The sequence below is a fragment of the Littorina saxatilis genome, linkage group LG1 (assembly GCF_037325665.1).
Source record: "Littorina saxatilis isolate snail1 linkage group LG1, US_GU_Lsax_2.0, whole genome shotgun sequence".
Classification (NCBI taxonomy): domain Eukaryota; kingdom Metazoa; phylum Mollusca; class Gastropoda; order Littorinimorpha; family Littorinidae; genus Littorina; species Littorina saxatilis.
This window is the reverse complement of record NC_090245.1, coordinates 33,344,931-33,354,554: the sequence shown is the minus strand read 5'-3', so window position 1 is coordinate 33,354,554 and position 9,624 is coordinate 33,344,931.

The window sequence follows — 9,624 nt, the reverse complement described above, 5'->3', positions numbered from 1 at the left end:
AAGTGACTCTTGGTTAAAGATAGATTTAATGTCTGGCGCCTTAAATGCAATCATGTCTGGCGCTTTAAATGCAATCATTTTGAAAGGACATATCGGAGCTTCGCCAATCAAGGACAAAACAGCAAGGGATAATAATAATAAAAAAAAAAATAAAATAAAGGAAACCAAAAGAGGAAAAGAAGCTAGGATGAAGCGCTCTTGTTCCCCTGTTGTAACCAGCAATGAACCTGGTAAGGCTATGAACCAAGTGGTGAAATGGTAGAAAAAGAACAAACAACAAAAAACACAGACAAACAAACACACAAACGCAAGCACACACACACACACACACACACACACACACACACACACACACACACACACACACACACACACACACACACACACATACACACACACACACACACACACACACACACACACACACTCCCAAAACGGCGCCTAATAAGACCGATGCACCTCACTTCTTGAACACCCCCATAAAAGCACGCAATGTCTATATATATAGCTCAATTTGCATGAATGACTCTCCAAAGAACCGCTGTCAAACACCTAAACTAACTGAGTGCGCTTGTCATACGAGTGGCTATACTGTTCCTTGCTCCCAAGTGTGTCATCCGAAGCCAACCGCATCAGTCAAAATGATTACCACATCCGTTCCCGTGTCATAAAAGTCAGCCCCTTCTGAATTTAGAACCGATTGTGCTTGCTGGACCGCCGTCTTGAATTCCCTAGGTAAAGCAAGATGCAGGCAGTGATACAGTGGCTGATGGTTTACGGTGCAAGATGGGTGAGGTCGAGCTAAAGAAGCAGAACGGGGAGGAGGAGGAGGAGAAGGAGGAAGAAGAGGAGAGGAGGAGGAGAACTAGCAAAAGAAGAACAAAGTGTGTGTGCGTGTGTACGTGTGTGTGTGTGTGTGTGTGTGTGTACGTGTATGCGTGTGTGCGTGCGTGTGTGTGTGTGTGTGTGAGCGTGCGTGCGTGCGTGCGTGCGTGAGAGAGAGAGAGAGAAAGAGAGAGAGAGAGAGAGAGAGAGAGAGAGAGAGAGAGAGAGAGAGAGAGAGAGAGAGAGAGAGAGAGAGAGAGAGAGAGAGAGAGAGAGAGAGAGAGAGAGAGAGAGAGATGAAGCCTTCACGGACGGCATCATCATGCTGAATTGGACAAGTTCATGGCATCGATTTAGCAGAGTAGGAGAGCGAGTTTGGTGGCCAGATTTAATGTTTCATTGCATGGTTGTTATCTTATTCACCTGGACTAACTCACGGCAACGCACCGTACAAATAAAGCAACAAATATAAAGAAAGGAAAACATATCATTAGAGAACAAAACAACAACCACCAAACAAAGCAAACCAGAACAAAAGAAGACTTTTCTATATTATTTCTATTTTTGTAAAGTACTATTAGTTCGCTACTATCAACTATTGCTCTTTCTAGATGTTGAACATATCATTCCCACAATACCGCTAACCCGTGAATAACAATGAGTTTGAATATCTATCACATATTCTCTTTGAAGCAGCCTCAACAGTTCAAAACAACTTGCAGTTAGTCTGGTATTCACACGGACAACACACAGCGTTGTCTTTTAGTATTTTCTTTCTACGGAGCCGGGGTAACGATAACAGAACGGGGAGGTAGGGGAGGGGGTGGGTGGGGGTGTACATAGAATATACAAAGGCAATACATCGATTATGCTAAATTCAACAAATGCAGTATTAGTCCCAAGCGCCGAAGAAAGCCAATCCCGAGAAAGACAGGAAAGATGACCAATCACCAAGCGGAGGACATCTGGGAGAACAATGTTCGACAAGTTACCTTCCTTGCCAGTCGGACAAGATGGCCGCTTGGGGACGCAGCGATCGCCCCTCTGGTTTCCGTTTCCACGACAACGCACTGAACGGCAACACAAACAGTTGTGACGTAAGAAAAACAAAAGGCAAAAAGTCGTAACATCGAAACATGAATTTACAGCATAAAACGCACAAATTACACTTTAGGTAAAAATGCAAAAAAGTCAAAAGTGGGGAAAATATCAGTAGAACACGTAAAATATTGTTTAAAATCTTATGAAAAAATAGAAATGCTGAAATACAGGTACAATTATGTAATAAAAAAAATACACCCGAACAACAAAAGATACAAAACACAAACAAAAACAACAGCAATAACAATAATAACCCCACAACAACATCCTGCAAAACCATTTCAGAATTACCTCAGACATGTTCATATAAAGACAATATTGCAACACCAAAACATATATTTTAATTCAATGAAATTGTATGTTATATTGTTCCAATATTAACGACACACTGTTTTGACACAGAATACAGCAAATGGCGACTTCATTCTATCCCAACTGCATATCATTCAACATTTTCTCTTAAATTATTGATTGTAATTTAAAACCACTAGCGGCATTCTGTCTTGGGTGGAGCGTTGAACCGTGGTATAGTCATCAATTTGGTGAAACTTGAATAGGCATCATGAATTTAAACTTCACAAGATTGTAATTTGATTAAAAAAAAAAGTCCTCTGACCTAATAACAGCATTACAAAAGTAGCACAACAGCACCGAGTTTATATCTTTCAAAACACAGACACACACACGGACACCCCCCCCACACCCCTATCCACACATACACATGTAAAACCCCACCCACAAAATACACACATTCTAACAGCAATTCCCGTGAGAGGTTTTTCACAAATTTCAGAATAATGGAATAAATTGCAAAAACATGTCCAGGACTGCTCAATTAGTTATCGACAATGGATCTCAAAGGTAGGTGATCATGAATGCATCATCAGCGTCAGTTGAAAGGCTGCTCGTGGTTGGCTGAGCCAATTACGCGAAAGCCGGTTTGCTAAGGCTCGTGTGCAGAATGTTGGACTTGATTGAACAAACCAGGCTGCTGATCTGCATGCACGGTTTTGGCAGAACGCAACAGTGAATAATGCATGCGCGTAGAGTAGCGTCCAGAGATTTTTGGATCGTAAATGATTTTAACAGTTGAATGGTTTGCTTCAAGGATACGTGTTTTGCAGTCCTTTTTCTGCGTTTGAGGAGAAGAAGAAGATGAAGAAGAAGAAGAAATCCGCTTCTTCTGTCTCTCCCTCTCTTTCTCTTTGTATATCTGTGTGTGCCATCCCCCCCCCCCCCTCCCCACACACACTCCATACTTGTATCTGTTCCTGTTTCCACGAGCTTCTTTTCAAGCTTCTGGTTTCTCCATAATTGTTTTTTTCCCACTGTTGACATTGTTTGTACCTTTGATGTCTCTCTCCTCTGTCCCATTTTCTCCCTCCCCCTCTCTATTTCTTTCTCACTCTCTCGCTCACTCCCCCTCTCTCTCTTTTTCACACACAACCAACTCCAAATGTTCCCACGTGCGTGCCTTTTTATATTTAGTCAAGTTTTGACTAAATATTTTAACATCGAGGGGGAATCGAAACGAGGGTCGTGGTGTATGTGCGTCTGTCTGTCTGTGTGTGTGTGTGTGTGTGTGTAGAGCGATTCAGACTAAACTACTGGACCGATCTTTATGAAATTTGACATGAGAGTTCCTGGGTATGAAATCCCCGAACGTTTTTTTCATTTTTTTGATAAATGTCTTTGATGACGTCATATCCGGCTTTTCGTGAAAGTTGAGGCGGCACTGTCACGCCCTCATTTTTCAACCAAATTGGTTGAAATTTTGGTCAAGTAATCTTCGACGAAGCCCGGGGTTCGGTATTGCATTTCAGCTTGGTGGCTTAAAAATTAAGTAATGACTTTGGTCATTAAAAATCTGAAAATTGTAAAAAAAAATAAAAATTTATAAAACGATCCAAATTTACGTTTATCTTATTCTCCATCATTTGCTGATTCCAAAAACATATAAATATGTTATATTCGGATTAAAAACAAGCTCTGAAAATTAAATATATAAAAATTATTATAAAATTTTTTTTTTCGAAATCAATTCAAAAACACTTTCATCTTATTCCTTGTCGGTTCCTGATTCCAAAAATATATAGATATGATATGTTTGGATTAAAAACACGCTCAGAAAGTTAAAACGAAGAGAGGTACAGAAAAGCGTGCTATCCTTCTTAGCGCAACGAATACCCCGCTCTTCTTGTCAATTCCACGGGCACTGCCTTTGCCACGGGCGGTTGAGTGACGATGCTACGAGTATACGGTCTTGCTGCGTTGCGTTGCGTTCAGTTTCATTCTGTGAGTTCGACAGCTACTTGACTAAATATTGTATTTTCGCCTTACGCGACTTGTTTATATTTAGTCAAGTTTTGACTAAATATTTTAACGTAGAGGGGGGAATCGAGACGAGGGTCGTGGTGTATGTGTGTGTGTGTGTGTGTGTGTGTGTGTGTGTGTGTGTGTGTGTGTGTGTGTGTGTGTGTGTGTGTGTGTGTGTGTGTGTGTCTGTCTGTGTGTGTGTGTAGAGCGATTCAGACTAAACTACTGGACCGATCTTTATGAAATTTGACATGAGCGTTTCTGGGTATGAAATCCCCATAAGTGTTTTTCATTTTTTTGATAAATGTCTTTGATGACGTCATATCCGGCTTTTCGTGAAAGTTGAGGCGGCACTGTCACGCTCTCATTTTTCAACCAAATTGGTTGAAATTTTGGTCAAGTAATCTTCGACAAAGGCCGGGATTTGGTATTGCATTTCAGCTTGGTGGCTTAAAAACTAATGAGTGAGTTTGGTCATTAAAAATCTGAAAATTGTAAAAAAAATATTCTTTTTATAAAACGATCCAAATTTACGTACATCTTATTCTTTATCATTTTCTGATTCCAAAAATATATAAATATGTTATATTTGGATTAAAAACAAGCTCTGAAAATTAAAAATATAAAAATTATTATCAAAATTAAATTGTCCAAATCAATTTAAAAACACCTTCATCTTATTCCTTGTCGGTTCCTGATTCCAAAAACATATAGATATGATATGTTTGGATTAAAAACACGCTCAGAAAGTTAAAACGAAGAGAGGTACAGAAAAGCGTGCTATCCTTCTCAGCGCAAGTACTACCCCGCTCTTCTTGTCAATTTCACTGCCTTTGCCGTGCGCGGTGGACTGACGATGCTACGAGTATACGGTCTTGCTGCGTTGCATTGCGTTCAGTTTCATTCTGTGAGTTCGACAGCGATTTGACTAAATGTTGTATTTTCGCCTTACGCGACTTGTTATTCTCTGTCTCCGCATGTTTCCCTCTCTATCTCTAACAATCTATCCTACTCTCTCTCTCTCTCTCTCTCTCTCTCTCTCTCTCTCTCTGTTTCTGTCTCTCTCTGTCTCTCTGTCTGTCTGTCTGTCTCTCTCTCTCTCGAGTCTCTCTCTGTCTGTCTCTCTCTGTCTGTCTGTCTGTCTGTCTGTCTGTCTGTCTCTCTCTCTCTCTCTCTCTCTCTCTCTCTCTCTCTCTCTCTCTCTCTCTCTCTCTCTCTTTATCCTTTCGTAATAAAATTCTGAGTTCTGAATTCTCTCTCTCTCTCTCTCTCTCTTTCTCTCTCTCTCTCTCTCTCTCTCTCTCTCTCTCTCTCTCTCTCTCTCTCTCTCTCTCTCTCTCTCTCTCTCTCTCTCTCTCTCTCAGTTTTCTGTCTCAAGCTCTGTCGTTGATCCTTAATCTGTTTCCCCGATGCAGAGCCACAGACCGAAAGGTCAATGGTGTGCAGAGAGGATGCGTTTCGTGTCCGATGTCTCCTTCATTCTCATCACTGTCACCAAAAGACCCAGTTGTGCAACGGGGAAAGAAACTTGAAGAAGAAAGATCAGGATAAAGTTCGGATCCACGGAGACGGGGCAGAATTAAACAACCATGGAAACGTGAAAAAGACAAGAAGAATATAAAGCAGAAAAAACAATTTTTGAAGACTGTGAGTGGCAGCGTTACCTAAGGGACTGAATGTCTGGTGCGTGCATTTCTTTGTTTTTATTTCGGGGGAATGGAATCCTAACTGTTAACAGTAACCTGACCTATTCTGCACCCTTCACCAGTGATTAAGGAAAAAGTGACAGAAAAAAAATCTTCCGATCAATAGTCAGACCAATAGACGCATGCACACTGACAGGAATCGCAGGCAACGTGATGTGTTTATAACTCTGTACTGTCACTGGTTGAGGGTTCGAGCCCAGAAGAGAAAATACCGAAAGAATTGTCACGCATGCTTACTTGTCAGCAGTGCCGACTCCAACAGGGAGCTTTCAACACGCATCTAGATCGTGGTGTATATATTCAAAGTGTCAATATTCATTGTTAGCAAAAACAAATGCTTGGTGTACGACGTTGTGGACATGAATGATTGAAATTGATATTTCGTCGCACCCGTGGCCAATAAGGGGCGGGTTTTTGAAATCACACAAGAAAAATTCACCTCTTAAGAGTTCCCCCTCCCTTTCAATGCCTTGCTTTCTCAGAGTTTATTTCAAAGAATCTTTAAACTTCTCTCCATTTTAAGGTTCCTACTCTCTTAAGACATGACTTTTTTTTTTTAAGAATGTTTGTTGGTCTTTCAAAGGTGACCTTTGCAAATACATGTACCAATACAATACCCCGAATACAGTTTATGGTAGCCCATTTTGGTAGTAAGAATGAAACAAAACTACAATCACACACGCACATTACAAGAAAATGGCGTATGTATGAGACTCAGAAGATTCTAATACACCAAACTGCGTGAAAAACCGCTAGGCTAATACAAGGTCTTTAAGGATGTCTACACTAGCAAAGGCTTCCGAAATGGTAGATCGAGGATCATACAGCCTTTTATGAGGAAATAAAAGTGCGAGCAAACTTTACTTCGCCTGGGTGAGAATGCCACAGGCGGGACAGAGACAGACAGGGAGTCACCAACACAGACGCCCTCGTTTTTATACACACCCCCCTAACACCAGCCATTTCCAGCATGCATTTCTTCCTCAAGCTCTCTCGTGCCCCTCCCCCCTCCCCCTCCCCTACCTTATCCTGTCCCCTGTCCCCTTGGCCGCTCTTACCTTCTAAGTTCGGTGTCGCTGATTGTTAAAAAAGGGAACATTCAATGCCCCCAGGGCTTTACCATAAGAACCCTGTGTCATTCTATGTCCGTAACGCGGAGCCCGAGGCCTTTTCTTCTGAAGGGCACTCCGATTAGTTCTCTGCTGTTTTCGAGGAAATAAGGAGGGCCACACATTACAACAGACAGAAGCCCTACTTTTAAGTTCATGTTTGTAAATTGAGAAGAAAGGCTTGGAAAAGAAACAGCTGAGCTTGTAAAAAATACGACTAACCTTTTTGCCATTAATGTCACTGTTAATTTGCCAGGAATGTCATCGTTAATTTGCCAGGAATGTCATCGTTAATATCACAGCTGTTAGGAATTTGCCTACAGCCATTGAGTCCAAATTGCGTCTTCACAGAGACGGCGCCATCTTAAATTAAACAATCTTTGTTGACCTTTCCTTGACCATTAATCGTACCAGTCCTAGTTTTCACTTCCACTAGAACTACCATCACCATTTCTGTCCTTTTCTTCGACGTCTGTTTACCAGCAGGTAAGGCCTTGCCTACAGCCAATGATCCTAAATGGTGTCTTCACGGACAAAGCGCCATCTTGAAATTAGAAAATCTTCGTTGGTCTTCAGCTGGCTAATTATCACAACAGGAAAAGTGTTCACGTACTATTGAACGACCATCGGCGTTTCTGCCCTCGCCTTTAGCGTCTATTTACCAGCGCCGGATAATAATATTCTGAATTCGGTGAAGGGTGTTTTGAAGGAGTAAGACACGCGTCTCAAGTAGACGACAATAACTTTTGGGAGAACATCTACTGCAGTTCCTCATGAATCAACCTGAACAAAGAGGAAGTACGTAATTGAAATCTAGGTACCTCGCAGTACTACATCGTATAACACCACATGACACTAACAGGGCGGGGACGTAGCTCAGTTGGTAGCGCGCTGGCTTTGTAGCCAGTTGGTCGCTATCAGCGTGGGTTCGATCCCCACGTTCGGCGAGAGATTTATTTCTCGGAGTCAACTTTGTGCAGACTCTCTTCGGTGTCTGAACACCCCCGTGTGCACACATGCGCACGAAAAAGATCCCACGTTCACAGCGAAAGTCTCAGGGCTTTGAAAACACGAAGACACGCTTGCATCATCTCTCGTCTCTGATTATCATGATCGTATTTCGATACTTTGACGAGGCAAACCCAATGCTGGTGTGTCGAAGAAGACAGCAAGAGCGGGCTTGTTCGAATCAAAGTATCACACCATATCTTCAGCGTATTACCAATACCTGTCCCAATATAGACCAGTTGGTCTAAGAGGACGTTAAACCCCAAATAGTCAGTCAGTCAGGACACTAACTGCTCGTGGGTACAAACCATCTCGGCCAGTACTTCACACAAAAATCAAAACAAGATTGTTCCTGATTAGATTTGAACGCATGGCACCCCGATCCCCCCTACATCTTGCTTTGTCGCATTGTGATTATATATGCGTAACTATACCGGGCAAAATAATCACGAGACTTTTTTTTTTCAGATGTATTGTACAATTATACATCTGCATTTTTTCCGGCCAGATACTTATGTTGGGGTGAAGATTCCTTTGTTATCTGCTCTTCAACCAACCTCTTTCTCAGCGTGTATGGGTTGGAACTCCCACATGCACACGGGTTTGTACGTGTATGACCGTTTTTACCCTGCCATTTAAGGCCCCCCCCAATAAAAAAGTCTGTTTACGGTAACAAAGGCACACAAAAAAAATAGGGTCGGTAGGTCGGGATTATTTGTTTTCTCCCAAAAACCATATTTTTAAGTTATTTTGCCAAAAAACAAAGACTTTTGTTTTTAAACTTTTTTTTTTTTCCCCAAATGCCAAAAAAAAGTCTAGGGTCGCACGAAAAAATAGGGTCGGTCGGGATACCGTAAACAGACTATTTTTGTTGTTGTTGGCCTAAACAGCCATATTCTGTTTTTGGTAGATGCGTGATGGATGTTTTTGCATTTGTATAACCCACCGAACTTTTAAATGGATTACATGATCTGTAAGCCTCAAATTAATTTGGCAAAGTCAACTGCGCGAAATCTATCAATCAATCAATCAATGAGGCTTATATCGCGCATATTCCGTGGGTACAGTTCTAGGCGCTCTGCAGTGATGCCGTGTGAGATGAAATTTTATACGGCCAGTAGATTGCAGCCATGTCGGCGCATATTTACTTTTCACGGCTTTATTCCAAGTCACACGGGTATGGTAGACAATTATTAACTGTGCCTAAGCAATTTTGCCAGGAAAGACCCTTTTGTCAATCGTGGGATCTTTAGCGTGCACACCCAATGTAGTATACACGGGGGGTGGTTCGGACACCGAAGAGAGTCTGCACACAAAGTTGACTCTGTGAAATAAATTTCCGCCGAACCTGGGATCGAACTCACGCTGACAGCGGCCAACTGAATACAAATCCAGCGCGCTACCAACTGAGCTATATCCCCGCCCCAATCTACTTGGAGAAGCTGGCCTTACGAAGCTTTGGCCCTGAATTTGTGGTAAAAAGACTTCGTGAAGAGTTTACGAAGTCGACTTTGGGCTCAAATTACGGACAGCCTCTATTTGCGCACTTGGTCTTGTGC